At 39.1% G+C, this 17892-nt stretch overlaps 1 protein-coding gene and 1 long non-coding RNA gene across 3 annotated transcripts in view; both read right to left on the bottom strand.

Annotated features, from left to right (window-relative positions):
* The window catches only part of LOC118414413 (transformer-2 protein homolog beta-like), a 119684-nt gene that overhangs the window by 55368 nt on the left and 46424 nt on the right, over positions 1-17892 (bottom strand). The gene's annotated exons all lie outside the window — the stretch shown is intronic.
* LOC118414417 lies at positions 16104-17885 on the bottom strand. The gene is made up of 2 exons (XR_004830963.1): positions 17700-17885; positions 16104-16562 (listed from the first exon to the last, which is right to left on the bottom strand). It is a non-coding gene; the product is annotated as an uncharacterized LOC118414417 (long non-coding RNA).

Below are 17892 nucleotides of genomic sequence, written 5' to 3'. Positions count from 1 at the left end.
CTATTTAGATGGTACATTTATCATTTTTCTTCAAACTTAGAACTTTGCTACCAGGGACCCCCCAAATGTTGAAATGTTGTCATTTCTGTTGTGTAACTTGAGTAAGCCCCTCGATCTCTCCTACCCCCGACTTTTTGCAAAAGTTTTTTTTCGACCGACTAACTGTCCCAATTTTTTTCTGAAAAAAATCCAAGAAACAACAAATAAAATTGGTTTGGCCTAACCAGCATAAAATGTTATACATGTACAACATGTTTAACCCTCCAGGTGACAATACACTGACTAATGCTCAAATGTCAACCCGATTTATTCAGCCCCTATGTATTTCTTGAATGTACCTTGAGGCCAACCTTTGAGAAACATTGGATGGTACATTACATATGCCTCAAAACAAGAACACTATAGTTCCCAAGCAGTGAAAGTTTTTTTTTGCTAACTACAAAATTATGGTGTAAGAGAATTAGGTTACAGTAAGCAATAGTCACCGTTCAATTTCTTAGAAGAAATGCTCACTTTCTCTCAAAGAAAAAGTATATTCTTCGCAGTCTATACTAATTTGTTTCAGTGGAGCGAAAGTTTCCTTTGTCAGATGCTAAATGACCTAATTTTCTTTAAAGATTGAAAACCGATAGCAAAGAAATAGCTCGTGTTCAATTTCTCAGATGAAATGTTGAATGATTACTTTCTCTCAAAGAAGTATATTCTTCGCAGTCTGCTTAATTGTTTCAGTGGAGCGAAAGTTTCCTTTGTCACACAGCTAAATGACAAAAAGATAGAAAACAATTGAACACAAGCTATTTCTATCTTTTTGTCATTTTCTCAGATGAAATGTTCAATGCTTATTATACGTGCATCACAAGAGAAGCCGCCCACTAATTGGCACCGAAAAGTGATGGGAACAAATTCGTGTTCAATTTCTTGGAAAAATGTTGCATGCTGAACATGTCACGGGAAACAAAAGCGCATGCAGGCACAAGACTGTTTCAGATCAAGAAAGAAGAGCTGCCTTTCTCAGAATGCTTGACTTACGTTTTGGCTGCAAGTGTGATCAGTTTTTAAGCAAGAATTGATGAGCACATGAAAGCCTTAGTTTGTGGTCCTCTACAACGACAGAGCATTGGACCAACCTACGAGAACAACAATGATAGTAAGCTGAATAGAAGAGTGGCCAAAACTGGTCCATGAGTAAAAAAACTCCTACTGTATACCTGGCTGAAATCATTCTACTCTACTCTACTTTCATATTCTCTATATATATAACATCCATTGGCATAATACCGGTCGGTTTACTGCAATTTCTCAAGCAATGCTAATTTGGCAAATGATCAACGCATCATTTTCTCCAGTTACATGTTGCTGTTACAGCTTACCTTTGCCACTTCTTCTGTGTAAATTATTTTGTCTCTCTGGTCCTGCTAAAAACATAATATCGTAATTGGAACACACCGTGGAATTGCACGGAGAACGGGCGCGTGGTTGGAAGGGGGTGCACTATACCGGTCGAACGAAACACGGCACAATTAACTGCCGCTATGTACCTTTATTCATCCTCTGTTGTTACTTTCTTTCCTGTTAGTAGTTGCACAAAACAAAAATCTGCATGAGCATACAAAAAGTCATGAGAAAATGGGCGTATACTGACAAGAATTTTCATTTAATTTTGGTCCGTCACAACCGCTATGACGTAAAACTTTACTGCTGGCCGTAGCATTAAAAATGGCGGGAAAATGGCGGCGTACGTTCAATTTGACCCATTCAGCCGTAGTTCCGGGATATTTAAGTATTATGCAACGGTTCCTCACACTTTTACGCGAGTTGTAGGTCACCAAAAGAAATTCCAGATTGCTGTTGAATCATGCTCGTCTTGTGCCGTGAGCACATGTGATTATTATCTACAAATCTGGCGATGAACGTGACAGTGTGTTTGTCCCACGACGAGCTCGCCTGCCCCGAAAATGACCTGAAAACTTTTGGCCTTGTTGTCTTCGAATGCATTGTTATCGATGCTTTGTAAATTATGTATTGGACACCTAGATGTCTGAAGTGTGCATACCTCAGAAATAACTATTGTTGCATGTGTAGATCTCTTTAAGTTCCACTATTTTTAATCGACCGGTATAAGGCTTATGACCGGTATTATGCCAATGCATGTTATACACAGGGACAGAAACTGATAGTATATATATATCTGACAACACCTCTAAGTAAATCAGGTATGTCACTGTGCCGCACCTGTTTGAGACTGTTAGCAAAAGACATTTGCCAAATGGTTGCTAACAAGCACTAATCCGCTCCAATTTGTCACAAATCAGCAACAATAATCATCAATTTGTTGCCTGAAATTTTCCTTATAATAAGAAGATTGCGATGCAGTCTCGCAAAAATACTGCAAATGGTACCAACTAGATGCCAACAGGCACAATGAATGCTAGTCTCTTTTTGATGAATCTTAATCCTTTTATATTCAATTCAGTGGCAATACTGTGATTTCCGATAAAGCTATCTTGTGTCTAATTTGGAGCCAAAACTGAGCATGTGATATTTCGGGCGTGGCCATTTTGTTAGTAAAGGTCAGTGTGACCGCAAGGGACAGTTGGCAAAAAGTCGCAAAGTCGCTGCAATGATTTGTTGCAGACACAATTGGCCCAGTGAAATACCCACAAAAGAGGTGCCCCAGTGCTAGCACGATGCTAATGACAGTCGAAACTGGTGAAATGAACGAAGTCTTACTAATAGCGCATCTCCTGTTTCAGAACACAATGCTCTCCCTTTCATTACCACTGATGTCTAAGAGATAAGCAAAAAGACCACCCCATTGCAGAAAAAGAAAGATAGGCATCTTGCTTATAAGGAACACAGTTCGTGCACTACAAATAGGCGAACATCACACATAAAGTCTTTAAAACACAAATTTCAAAGGTAGATTTTCTAAAAGAGTTTATCTGTTATCATGTCATCCTTTAATAAATCTTTTTCCTTAAAGAGGCTATTGAATTAAGGATCGTAATCTACAGTCCTAAAGCTCCCTTTCCCATCTGTAGGGATGAGGAGTGAGATGGACAAGATAGTGCTAACAGCAGAGACTTCTACTCCTTGGTCGGTCCTAATTATGTCTTTCAATTTCTTAGGCCACACTAACTTAATTGTATGGATGACATCCTCTGGAGACCCAAAACTATGCGCGAGGGCGACAAAAGAAAAATCCAGCAAAAATAAAAGTGCTGCTTAACCACAGGACTAAAAATCCAGTCCATTATTTCCCAAGCTTGGTTTGTCTTATGTTCATCTCCTCCAGTAAGACTGTAAAGACAATTGTAGCCAATTCAATCCTGTTACTGTGTTAGTATTGCCATTCTTGTTTGGAGCAAGGGTGCAGTGGTCCCATGCCCTGACCATGTGCTCCCCTACCCTGGAGAGTAGGTCCTCCTGTAAGCATGAAATTCTGATTGATATGGGGTGACATGTGGCCATTTTTATTTTTGGAGAACAAGCAAAAATCAATGCGTGCATCCACAAAATTAAGTCAGTGTAGCCGTACTAATATTGCACATCTCAAGTTTCACGCGATACCTCGCGGAAATGCAAAAAATCCCTGATTGGTCCTAATTGGCTTTGAAACAAAACTAAACCCCGATCTGGTCTGTGATAGCCTGGGTACCATCCTATTTCTACCAGGGCTCCTTACACTCACTTCCCTAAAAAGGGGTAGCTAGTGTAAGGAGCCCTGGTAGAATACGGATGATACTCAGGCTAGGTCTGTGAGACAAGGGTTTAATACGGTGGTGATACGGCCGCCTTTCTCTGTATAAATCCGAGAGGAAAGGAAGACTGAAAACACTACCTCTTTATCTGGTTCAGATGTACACAAATGTACTGGGCTGACTCAATACAAAGGGAACCTACAGATTTCCTGGTCTTATTATTGATCTTGCTCAAAGTTTATCAGTAAACTTTATAAGACATACAGTGAATGGTGTAGATTGAACATTGTACTTTTCTGATGCAGTAAATGTGTGCGCTCAAGAGTATTTAAAGGAAAGCTTAATCGACTTTTACAGAGACTGACATATAATATAAGTATCATAACAGATAGTCATTACTCAACAATTCATAGGAGAATCATAGACAGTAAAGCATGTATGAAGCTGTGACATGTTGGCGGCATTTTGAGTCCTAGCAATTTGACTGAGAATTCATCGATAAAAAAAATCTTTTTACATTTTTTTGGGTTTTGTTGCCTTTCTAGCCATACTTGTGTGATTAGCATGATATTCCCATTATTAAGTCAAGGTAACACAAATCCAATGTAAGACACAGTGACACTGTCAACGTGCCGCAACTTCACTAAGATACCCACTTAATCAGTGCGTGAAATTTTTTAATTTGGCACTTACACGTTTGTGATTTATTATGAAGACATAACCTATACATTGTAAATGGGAAGCGCTAGTGTTTGAATATGTTTACCATTATGATGAATTCATAAAAAGTTAACAAAATTGTAACCTGAAAAATATGCATCAAATGGATTAAATATAGAATTTTCAGTAATTCTAAAACATGGCCTCATTCATTCAATAGCAAAACTTGTGATTGTTTATGTAAGTGGTGGACCAGGGCTTTAGCCAGCGTCCGTTTTTCCGTCAATTGACGGAAATTTGTTGCGTCTGACGGAAAAATTTTCAAACCAATCCGTCAACCTTGACGGACAAAAATCCTTGGTGGAAGCTTCAGGCTGCTATGGGGACGCCGTCCACGGCCGTAAAAGCCACAGACTGTTTGTATTGTCATTGTTATGATTGTGTGTCGGTGCCCTTTCGCATACGATAATCTCATTAAAACCCGTTTTTCAAGGTCTCAGTTCAGTCCTTCTAATTAATTTTCGCGGTTTTCGCGACGATTGGAATTGGCTGACGGAAAAAAAAAGTTTCGAGCTGGCTAAAGCCCTGTGGTGGACACATATAGCTTGAACGCATTGAACCAGAGACAATTATTACACACACCCTAAGGTAGGCACGCTGTCACCTCCTTTGAACCGAAGACACAAGACAGAACGCACGCTAAGCCTTGTAATCTCTATATCTTAAGCAATTAGGTCAACCCATCTCTAAAGAAATGCAAAAAATTGTCTTTATAGTTTGTCAACTCATGCAGAACTTTAGATATACCAGAGCTTTGGGGCATAGTTGAGATGTGTTGTATAACTGTTACATCAAGACAAGTATACATTCTTCATTGTTACATGTACAGAACTTTCCACACCTTTTCCGACAAAAACTACAATCCTTTGAAGTTCCCCAAACCCACTCATTACCGAAAAAGTGGGACACTTCGTCTTCCACTGCTTCCAAGAAAGAAGTAGAAACCCCCCAAAAATAGATTGTAGTTTTTAGTAGTACACCAGTTCCACAAATGTCACCACTGTCCATCCCAGAATTTGACCCGGGGTCACCCGCTTACCAACTGGAACCAGGAGCTCAACTGTGAGGCTGCTACCAGTTGAGCTACAGGGACATCCGATTTAACTTTGTCACAAGAAGCCAACATCTAGCCTCCTTAACAGACTTCCAACAGGGCAGACTTAAATTTCATGGAGGTTGGGTGCTAGTTTGCTTCAGTTTCAAAGTTGGCTTAGAGTTTGAAAAGGAAGGAAGTATATGCCTAGAAAAGTGTTGACTTTTGAGGCAGGGTAAAACTCCCTTCCTCAGCAAACTCCCTTTCCTGGCATTAGAGAATGTAAGCTAACTTTGAAACTAGTGAAACAGCACCCCGACCCCCCATGAAATTTAAGCCTGCCCTGTTGGAAGTCTGTGAAGGAAGCTAGATGTTGTACCCCCCCCCCCCCCCCCACATAAGATAAAAGCCAGCCCCACTCAAATTCTGTGAAGGAGGCTAGCCAACATCATGCTGTGAAAGTGCTTCTGGCAAGACTGAGGAGAGAAAGTCTGACGTGAATTCCTGCCGCACCTGGATTACCTGTAATCTCACCTGACGCACGAAGCACACAAGTACCCAAAACCCTAGGGATTATCATGGATATCTTCCTTATCTTACTGAGTACTTCTGACCTACATAGTTTACGAAGAACTATTTCTAGACAGATGTCCTTGTAATGATACACTTAACATATAACTGGGTCATAAAATTTTTTCTTTAATTTATGCTATCCCAGAGCAGGTGGAATTTTTTCACAAAGCAGAATTTTCTACACCCTCTTTGTGGACCTTTATACCACTGAAACTTATGTAAATACCTGGTCAACAAACACCATCAAGTCTCAGCCAAGCTGTCTCATCACACATATGTATTGTACTATTTTTCATCTTTTTCATCATAATATACATGTACCATATCTATGTTGTGCGCATCAGTGGAAAGACACACTTGTTCTAACCCCTCAGTAAGTTGAATTCGAGTACCTTGTTATTATATTTCAAGAGCGCCTATCTCCTGTAAACCGTATATAGATTCTTAATCATATATGAAATGAATACCATTATATGCTAATGTTGTCTGAAGCACCTGTTAAGCATCAAAAGTGTGTGTATTAGGGCTGGGTACCGGTACAGAAAATTCAGGTCCAGGTCCGGTTCACCTGAACCTGGACCTGATTCAGTATGACTCATACCAATGGTCCATTTCACTACAAAGAAATCTGTTCGGTGGAGTATTCGACTTACACTGGCCTTTTAAAATCCTACAACGCTAACTGCACCTGTATGATTGGCTGTAAAACTTGGTAGAAATTACTGTAAACTCTACTCAACTTCACTCTTGTTATTTTCTTCCACCTGTAAGTGCCAAAACATGTGAATGCCTTATAAAATAATCTGTTAATTTTCTAATCGGTCCAACATCCGGTTCAACCAATTTTTTCAGGTCCGGTTTTTCTAGACCGGTCCAATAAGAAAAAACGGTTTTGTACCGATACGCTGTACCGATACCCAGCCCTAGTGTGTATCAACTATCAAGGATGTTCCTGTAGCTCAACTGGTAGCAGCTTCACAGTTACTTAGTGGTTCCAATTACTTGGTACTTAACAGACCCCAGTTTGAATCTGGAGGAATATATCTTGGTTGGAGCTGCATTTGTCTTTCTAAAGGGATAGAAAACATTAGGCGACATTTTTGCAAAAATGCTTAACATTTTCCGTATAACCTTGTGTCAAGCTACTCACTCACAATACTATACCATAAGGCTCGCCCCAAAGTAGCGTGTGCAAGTGAAAAAAAGAACTGGGGCTATGAATGGGGGTATCTGAGTAGCCTGACGTAAAAGTCAGCCCAGGTAGACAACCGGGTAGCCAGGCCTGGTGCACAGCCCAGCCTTTTCCACAAACCCTTTCTGCTAGGAGGAAGAAAGAAAAAGAACACACAAGCAAAACAATATGCTTTCTCCTTTGGGAAAACCAAGGATGTTATATAAAGATATATAATCATATAATGTCCTTGGGAAAGAAAATGATGGACCCGGATTCCAGGAGGTGCCTTGAGCACGCTGCAACAGCCTCATTACTCAGATGGCTGGCTAGCTACTGGCTACATAGCAAAACAAATTACCCCCTTGATTTGAAAACTAATCCGTTGATTTATGACCCTTCGCAGCTGAGGTATTTCTAGATACACATTACTTACACCTCACCTAATTGGAACAAGACAACCCATAATTAGTCTAAAGAAAGCTGTCCTCTTCCAAAAGCTACGGCAAGACTTCAAAAGAAAAGGGTGGCTAATTTGCATATTTTGACCTTAAAAAAAGATGGGTAACAACCCCCTAACCATGGACCCCTGCTATGTTAATTGGTCATGTGAACGCAGCGAGCAGTTGTACGACATACTTTTCCCTTTCATTGTAAAAGTAGGCTACATATTTAACACTACAGGTAACTTTTATTTGTTGCATATGAAATAGGAGTACATGTATTTAGGGATATGAAATCGACATTTTTCATACTGGAATGCCATGAAAATTTGAAAGCAAAGTCCGTCGACTAGATATCCCTAAAATCTCGTTTTTAAAAACGATGGATATACCATGTGGATAAAGGTGAATTACCGTTACATACCTCATATCATGGAAATCCATATTGTTTCTTTATCATCCCTTGTAAGGTTTTAACAAAAATGCACCTGCAGTTCCAGAGCCACTAGGGGGCCACACTTACACAACTTCTCTCTTACATCAAAAGTTATCTGCCAACAAAAAATCAAGACTATGACAAAAGATACAAAAACAGAAGTTCTGCTGCAGTACCAAGATCACACACCAGGGGCCTAAAATCAACCTTGACCTCTGTCTTCCCAACCCCTATCCATTTACCAAATATTGTAATCTATTCAAATGTATGGAAATACAATCACACAGACATACATTATACATGTAGTACAAACAATGCCTCTATTTTTTATGGAGGTAAAAATCTAAAATGTGTGAAGACCATGACTATTGTATCTCCCTCCTCCCTATTAGAACATATCCAGCTGTTATAAACATGTTGATAAATTGAATGCAGTTACAGGTGTTAATGACAGACTACCAAGTTCACAAACTTCTGGGAGGTAAATATGCCAAATATGTAAGTACATGCAAACATGTGCTGAGGTTAACAAAACCCATTAGTACATGTATGTTTGAATGGGCGACACTTGAACAAGGGTATTTCACCTATGTGTTCCACCTGGCACAATTATTAGAAAAACTCATTAATATTATGAGTGTCAAAACTTAATGTCGGACAGCAAGCATGCATTGTGATACTACATAATGTATGGATGCCAGTCAGAGTGTTTAACTCAGTTTCCTAATATCATGGGTCAGTTATACGTGTAAAGCATGGTAAGCAGAAAGTAGCCATGTTAAAGTTGCCCATGCATCTGTAACAGATGCTTCCGGGTGGTGCCCATCTCCATTTCTGTAGTCCTTGGGCCACACATTTGTGCAAGCCACTACAGCAGGGGGCTAGTCCACTGTTAGTGATGTGTATTTAACTCCCATTGTCTTCCTCAATAGTGCCAAGCCCTAATCAGAGAAAGCAATATGTACCATTTATAAAGTCTTCGGTATGACTCATTCGGGGATTGAATTCACAACATACCGAATGCATTGAAAACACTCTACCCACTAGGCCATTGCACCAGCAGCTATGACACAGTGATAACTTCAAAGCGCGGTCTTTGCAATGTTCAACCCAGTGCACAGCACCGGCTAAGCACTCAACATGAACATGACAAACATTACATCATCGGAAGAGATAAATTTAGGAGCACCTTGACGCCGGTGCAACAAAAAAATTGGCTATCTTCCGTTACGCCACTGTCAAAAATTATGAAAAGAAAACGAACTACAAAGGAAACCCAAGCTCGGTCCTGTCAGGACAAGATTAGCGGGTAAACAGAGATATCGCCAGCGTGACTTCCTAGAGTAAACCACGGCATCCTCTCGGTAATCATCTAAGTGTGCTGCTTGTTTGTGGTTGCTAAGCGAGGGACAAAATGAGCAGGAGGTATTCGGTGATGTTGACCTTCAGGGTTTTGGTTTACGTGTTATGACGTCAATTTCGTTTACCAGTAGTTTTACCGTCTATTGCAGTGCAGTTGGAGCAAGAAGCCTATCGCACGAACAGGTTTGGGATTGGGAAGAAGTTCACTGAAGAACAGGACCTGTTGTTCTTTTAACACAACTCAAGTATCTGAGTACATGTATATTGAATGTGATATCTTATGTCCTGCCATTGGAAGAATAGAATCTGATATAGCCAGGGTACCACTCTACAAATTGATGTACTTAGTCTAGTATACAGTTTATTGACCCATAACAGGCACGCATACTTGCTCACTCAAAAAAATTGGAGGAGAGAGTATTGGAGCCCCGTTAAACTAAATAGGATGGTACCCAGGATGGATAGTAAATATGCCTGATAACTTTGCTAAAAAAACAGAACATGAGATATGAATACCGGAGGTTCCACTGCAGTACCATAACAAGCTGCTAGGGGGCCCAAAATCTAATCATTTTGAGGTTTCATCAACGCCTATGGTTCTCCTGTCGATTCGACAGATGAGCAGGCAGACAGGCATTTACCTGTTTTGCCTGACCTGTACATGACCTTTTATGGTGAAGGAGGAGCGTGCAATTCCTTCTCCACCCTCTCATCTACTGGAGCACTACATCAACACCTAATAACATACATGTGCCAAATATCAAGACAATCTTTTTTTTCAGGCTTACCAAATTTAACCTCCTTCGCAGACTTTGAGCGGGCTGGCTTTTGTTTCGGGGGTGAGGGGCTTGCCTAAAAAAGGTAGTTTGCCATGGAAAGTTGTTTTGCCCTGCCTCGAGGCTACTCGAATTATCGTCCTCTGTAACACACTGACACACAAGCGAACAAAGATGCACCATAATCTTCTGGCAAGGGTAATAAATAAAATGTTTTAAGTGTGTAATCAGTTTTACACTTCATATATCTCTACTTGTCAGTCACCACTATAAATTCCAGACATAGCATTTCCAATAACAACCACGCCCCTACGCCACAACTATTGTGATCTGCATCCATCAAATGTATAATTGCTACTTTCTGTGAAAGACCAGTCCGACATACAGTATCTGGGCTAAAAATTCCAATCGATGATGCAGTTAGGCACTCATTTTCACGTGAGTGAAGTGAGGAAAGCCATTCAAAGTGCCTTTCCGAAGGACACAATGCCAATGGGGCATGGCATGAGATTCAAACCCCTAACCTCTTTGGTCTGGGCCTACCATTACGCCATGCCGATTGTGGTGAATTGTATTCTAATTTACTGAATGTCACATTGTCAGTGTTGTATAACTATGTTTTTGAGAGAGCTTCACATAAGAAATGTACTTTTTTTCCCAATCCTTGATAAATACACGACAATATCATGTATGACCGAAATCAAATATGTTTTTAAAAACTGTTAAGAGACAGAAATTGTTGAATGCGATATGGTAGCATCTTGAGCTAACATAACACTAAACCATCAGCATGTTATGCTAAGCCGGCACACCCATAAGTATAGGGTGCGGACCGATGTTATCTGTATACACCATACATCTTCTAGCCGGATAATTTGTCTCCCACCCTGTTTTTTGCGTGAGGACAAAAATGTGCTCGAGGCTGTCCATGTATGTTATCTGTGGTGGCATCTGTGACCATTATGGCACTATGTCACAAGGTATATAATTTCACACCATATTTAACAGTTGCCGAAGAAAGAAAATGCTTTCTGTGGCTGTCTCTTTCGCTTTGTTTATGAAAAGACAAATGTTCAGCAAAAAAGACCGAATGCCTTACATGTGTACATGCAAGGCCTAGGAAAATAATTTTGTGTTTCCAGATATCCTACCAACCCTTGCAAAAAAAAACTGCCAACCATAGACTTTTTCGGAGGTTGATTATCGGTAATGAACGTATACTTTTCAATTAAACATCTGTGTGCAGCGTGCAAAATACCCAATTGCACACTGCAACCACTTGGTGCAACTGACTTCTAAACTCAGGTTGCACAGGGTGCAACTTAGATTTTGAGCCTCAGAACTCGATTTTGTTGTCAATTTACTTGGAAGAAATAAATGGACTGAGGCAGCTCCGTTTCATATCATCCAAACATGCCTATTATGTATGTATGTACAGTGTATGTATTGTACTTCCCCCCCCAGAAATTAGTGAATCGTAGGTGGTGCAACTTGAAATTCAGTTGTGCAACCTAGTTTTTGCCCCAGTTTGCACACTGTGCAACCTGGCTCAGAAAAGTATTTTGTACACTGGTGTGATGACAATGTTATATATTCGTTTTCCAACATATTCTTCTCATTTCTGTTACACAATAACATAAAAAAACACACCAAACAAACCCACCAAACCTACATTAAGACCCCCTTTATATTGCAGAAAAAGCAAAGCATACAAACAGACCCACCAAACCCACATGTAGACCCCTTTATGTTTGCACAATGCATAATAATGCACCTGTATATTGAAATATGATATTGAAAATACCAGCATCTTGATATATTACATTTCAATTTCAAATTCTTTAACTGTATTTGTTCAATCACATTAACAGAAAGCTAAAGAAGTACACTGTAGAGGTAGAACACAGTTGATGAAGATGAAAGAAGAAAAACAAAAAAAGAGAATCCCAGTACCAACCGACCCTATTTTTTTCAAAACCGTAATCTAAAACATAACATTTTTTTCGTAGGCCTTTTAGGCCACACCAATTTAATTTCTTGGTTCACGGATTTTTTCATGAAAAATATGGAGAGAGAGGGCGAAATAAAAATAAAAATTGTAAAATGGTTGGGGTAAAGGTAACGACTAATCCAGACATGAAGAAAAAAAGTTTTCAGCTTGAAAAAAGTACAAAAACACTATTATTGTACAGTAACAGCACCTGTACCCACACTTTAAGGAGCTTATAATACAAAGGCCAATTTGCTACACCAGAAAGTTGGTGAATGGCTTCATTAATGGTGAAAATTTGCTGAGTGGTAATTATTATTTTTATTTATTTTTTCCAAAAAATAGGAGCGAGCGAATCCGTGAACCAAGAAATTAAATTGGTGTGGCCCTAACTATTGGAACACTGTTCCTTTCAAAGGTCTAATGACACATTGTTCCTTTCAAAGTATCTTTCTATGCTGTTAAAATAAACAACAATGCAGAAATTATATGTTTGAGGTTCTTTTATGTCAATAAATACAGAGTTGAGGGTGCCATAAACAAGGGATTGTTACAAAATATATGATTAAGGCATGCTGTGTTTGGTAAAAATAGCATCACTGGTTAAGGAGTTGGCTTATGAGGCTTATGACCCAAATACAGACAAAAGGCAAAATACCACCACTAATCCTTCTTATCTATTAGTGCTTATAACTAACAATTGTATATTCTATAGACTGTCACACAAAAAATCCCTCGAAAACAAAATCTGAAAGTACTACAATGTAATTTTCCCTCAGCTTCCTTAAAGAAAACTGCAACCGTTGCTGTTCATTATGGAAATTATAAAAGAGAAATTTAGCTCCGTTTGAGGTACGAGCACCGTTTGGTAACAAATCTTGCCATCCTTGACGCAATTTATAAACTGTAATTCAGTTTGATATTGCGACCCCTTCTTGAGTTGTTCTCTTTCAAAGTCTTAAACTAAGTTGACTCCTGCAGTTCCAAAAAGGTGCTGGGGGACCCAAACTTACACGACTTACTCTCTGCCCCAATAACTATCTACCACTTAAATATCACGCCCATAGCATGTCTAAAGCTTGAGATATCACAACTGGAATTTCTGTTGCAGTGCAGTAACAAGGCACTAGGGGGTCCAAAATAAAATCATTTAGAGGTTTCATCAAGACCTACCCACATATCAAATATCAATACAATCCACCCAAACCTGCCTGAGATATGCTTTTCATTGACAAACATACACACAACATATAAAAAAATTATCTACAGTACTGAAACATAACCTTCTTGGCAAAGATAATAATGTTTAATCATAGGAATTTTTCATAGGACATAACAACATACACCTAAGAACAAAAGGTCCTGACAAGTCTTATCAGTTTCCAAAAGTCTCCTAACTGTCATTATTTTTTAAAAAAGAATCCTTATCTAAGACAATTGTTTTACTGCATTACTCTAATTGGGCAATTATCGCCTTGCGGACGTTTGCCGGCACGACTTTCATCTCTTTCAGCTAATGTTACATGTAATCCAACACATCCTATAACTAGGGGGTCCACCATCTAATCATTTTGAGATCTCAGCAAGACCTACTCTCATACTAAATATCAACACAATCCATCCGTTCAAGAGTTGTCGAGTTGCCAGAGTGACATACTCACAAACACCGCCCAAAACACAACCTTCTACGCAAACTTTGAAGGTAATTATTACAAAACAGTACAAAAACAAACAAATAAATATCCTGGCACAATCAACAGAAGACCTAACAACTATCTAAAAAGTTCCCACTCAGTTCTAGTCAAATTTGCAATTGTAACCCCATTCTTTCTGGATGACCATTTTTATCTCTCCAAGCAGAGGTTAGTCTCTGGCTGGTTTTTGACTAGCTTGATTTAATCTCGCTTATAGCAGCCCGCCTAACACCTGCCAGTCTCTGCGGAGAGGGGCCAGTTACAGCCCCGGACAGCAGAGTTTTTTTCACATGTTTTTGGTGGTTTTATTGGGTTTTCTAATTCTACCGGGTATTCCTCTTTCTATTTCCTACAAAAAAAAAAAACTTGACTAAATGCAAAACCCCATAAAAATGACAAACAGACAAAATCAGTTGGAGCCTAACCTCTGCTTGGACAGTGTATCCTTTTATGAGCAGAGTTTTTAAGCCCCTGCCCAATCTTAAGACAATATCGTTCTTAAAAATAGAAAGTGGAAATCTGATAAAATCCAGGAATTATCCCATCCAATACAACCAAGGATTATGCCAAACAATGACAATTGCTGTCGGCAAGGAGTCTTCGCATATCCTTTTCACAAAACATATCCGACTCTCTTAATCTGGTGAGGTGATACTGCAAAAAATTGTTTCCTCTGAAACAATCTCTTTCCTTATTAAGTTATTTCATATATCGATGATAGGAGCCAAGGTAAGCCATGTGATTATTCCAACCCTTAGGGTAAAATTCCACAAACCGTCAACTGTTATACAATGTATTTTTAGTTTTTGCACACATACCAAGCAATATACAGTTTGGTTTGAATGTATGAATCTAGCAATACTAACTCAGTACTTAAGTTGACAACTTTTTACACCACATGCCATAGGTTGAGGGGGGAGGACTCGGCTCTGCGTTACATCTAGTAGATTTCTAGTGATAACACCCCCACAAAGTTCCTTCTTTCAGGAGCAGGGAGAAATATTTCACACCCATTAATGATTGTTGGCTGTTGAATATACATGTAACGTTATGGAATACTTTACAAATGAAATTTCTTTGGGCAAACATACACACTCAGAGGTACAATGTACCCCAAAAGAATATTATGATCAATGAAAATACCCCCTGAGGATCCCTCTAGAAAAATTATGAGGGTTTCGAAAGTCCAAAAATCTGCAGAAGAATCCCCCATACATAATTTTGCTTTTGGGCATGAACCACACATAGTAACTTTGGAAAAGTTCATTGGTCAATGCTCTTAAAAGTTAGAAGTCAAAAGTTGTCGAAAAAGTGTTCTTAAACCATCTCACTGGCCCCTTTAATTTCATGGTCCTCTTGTCATTACAACAAACACCCCTTGTTTGAAGAGAGGGCCCTTGTCATCATCAATATGTATATCCCTACAGTTTAACACTATACAAGACCAAGCCACTGTAACATATCCCCCCTCCTGTGTCTGGGTACGTTAAATCCCACAACCCTGTACACAAGCCTACCAGAAAATCTCACCATTCAGACATCATGCTTTCTGGAAAAAACCCAGACATCACAAAGACTTTAAGTACCTGTTAAGTGGCTATTTTAGGGAACATTCCGAGATGCTAGCTCACTGGTACAATCTTCTTTCCATGTACAGTATCTACCCTAGGTATCTACCAGCATGTTTTCTTTGTGCCGAAGCACTAGAAAGCTTTCTTGTATCTTATGTGTACTTTGATGCAAGGGTATTTGAAACTATCAGTGATACTATGGTACATGTGTAGTGCTGCATACCTAAGCTAACATTCAGGTTCAGGTCCGGACTCGAGTCCAGAGACTCAGGTTCAGGTCCGAACTTGTAAGTCCGGACCTGAACCCATGGCTTGTATGAGAAACTAATTTAACACTTATCGTAAGGTAATTATTGATAGAAAATTTGAAAGAAACTCAAAATGGGTATCTTTGAAGGAGCAAAAATGAAGGTATGAACTGTCTCTTCTTGGCTTAGAAGGTTGGAACTTTGATTTTGTTTTCCTTTTTCAATTTACTTTTCAAAGTCACAGAAACTGTACCAGAATGAATTTGAGATAATTTATAGCAAAGAAGTAAATCTCTTAATAAGCTACTTATGTTTAACTGATACAGAAACAAGATTTCAAACCAATCATTTTTGATGAGAACAAGTAATAATATCAGAGAGTTACTGATTTTTCAAGAAATATTTATTGACAATCAAAAAAACCCTACTATACAACAAAACCCCATACTTTTCCCTGGTTGTCACCCGATGCTTTAAAAAGTTTCTTTTACGCGAATGCACTCTTCATACGAATGAAGTATACAAGGTATCCTTTTTACACATAATTGAAGTCTTGATTGATATTCAACATTCAACGAGTATTAATTGTATTTCTACTACATCGGGAAAAAGACAAATGACTTTTAACATGGTAGATTTGTCGAATATACAGTGTAAATTTTGACCAATGAAAACGTAGTCCAACGCTGTTAAAGTGAAATGAAACGAGACAGACGCAAGACGACTTAGGATACATCCGTGTATGCGCTTTCCCGCGTACAGTCCCTGTAGACGCTTTCTTCTCGGAACTGGTGCGACAGTAGACTCCCTGGAGAGTTCTCCACATCAAAAAGACTAGTGACTTCTGTACAGAAAAAAGGGAAGAAAAGGAAAAGGAACCACACAATTAATTCCTGACCTATTTCAATCAAAAACACACAGAATGACTCAGAAGCTCTTCATTATCAACCACTTCCGAACAACTTCGTACCAACACATCCTGTATCAAAAGAAAGGAAGGAAATGGTTTGGCACTTTTTTTTTCTTTCCGTATGACAATAGACACTATTTACAAGCAGCAAACAAAATGGCATCTTTGGTCACACAGGCTTGAGTATGAAAAGTTGGACTAGTCCATTTGCTTTATCATGCATGAGGGCTTTACAAATAATTATGTCAATTGCGTCATGAATTCTTCACGGCTTCCAGTCGGATATGGGACACAAAGGGCAAAAAATGTTCCGGGGGAATTCTCTAATGCATATCATTTTCTCTTTTGTTTGTGTTTGGAAGACATGATATAAATGTTGTTTTGATGCAGGCATAATTGAGTGGAAAAATGGGTCAAACTTTCTCTGAACTTTTTGGAAAGACTTCCAGAAGCCAACTTTTTTGTTTATCATTGGAAAATTAAAGCTATATTTGAGAAAGAACACAAAATAGTTCCATACTTGTGCATCAACACGCTAGTCAATTCCTAAAGCTATTATAACTTAAAGATTAAGCCTCAGTCTAAGTCTTCTTCCTGCAGACTTTAATAGAAATGTAGACAAAAACAGTTTGGTGTCTAGATGTCCAAAGCCGGTAGATAGTTGAATGTAATGTCAAGTTTTGAAAGTTGCCGACAATACTAATATATCAAATATGAATGTGGGCATGCATCTATAAAGGGGTCAAGACAATGTGTGCATTTGTGCGTGACATTTGCTGTTAGTTTTCTCTTTCATAGTTTCAAAATTGTTTACCTGGATGTCTAACAGTTTCAGGTGAGCATCTAAATGAAATCAAATAGCAAATCTAACAAGAGTCCACAGGACACAATCCTCCATGAAGTAATCATGGTGTCTGCTAGTGTCTTGGTATAAAAAAACAAATTGTGCACCGTCTTGCGCATACTAGCAGACCACATGCCAAACTACATATGATTGAGAGTAACTTATAGCTGTGATTGAGCGGACATGACCATATACAATACCTCCTTCCAGGAGATGAATGTACTCACCTGAAGTACTGAAGATGCTCTACAAGATGCCTTCCATCTCTCTCATAAACTTCTCATAAGCTTCGTCTGTGTTCTTCCCGGAACCTGGCCCTGACGTCGGTCTGGGGACCGAAACCGCCGTCGCTCGCTTGACCGGCACAGCTGACGTCTTCTGCTTCTTTCCTCTGTTATCACGTTTAATGCGTACCGACAG

This window comes from Branchiostoma floridae, chromosome 4 (assembly GCF_000003815.2).
Source record: "Branchiostoma floridae strain S238N-H82 chromosome 4, Bfl_VNyyK, whole genome shotgun sequence".
Taxonomy (NCBI): Eukaryota; Metazoa; Chordata; class Leptocardii; order Amphioxiformes; family Branchiostomatidae; genus Branchiostoma; species Branchiostoma floridae.
Note: the sequence above shows the minus strand (reverse complement) of the source record. Positions and strands in the feature narration are given on the sequence as shown.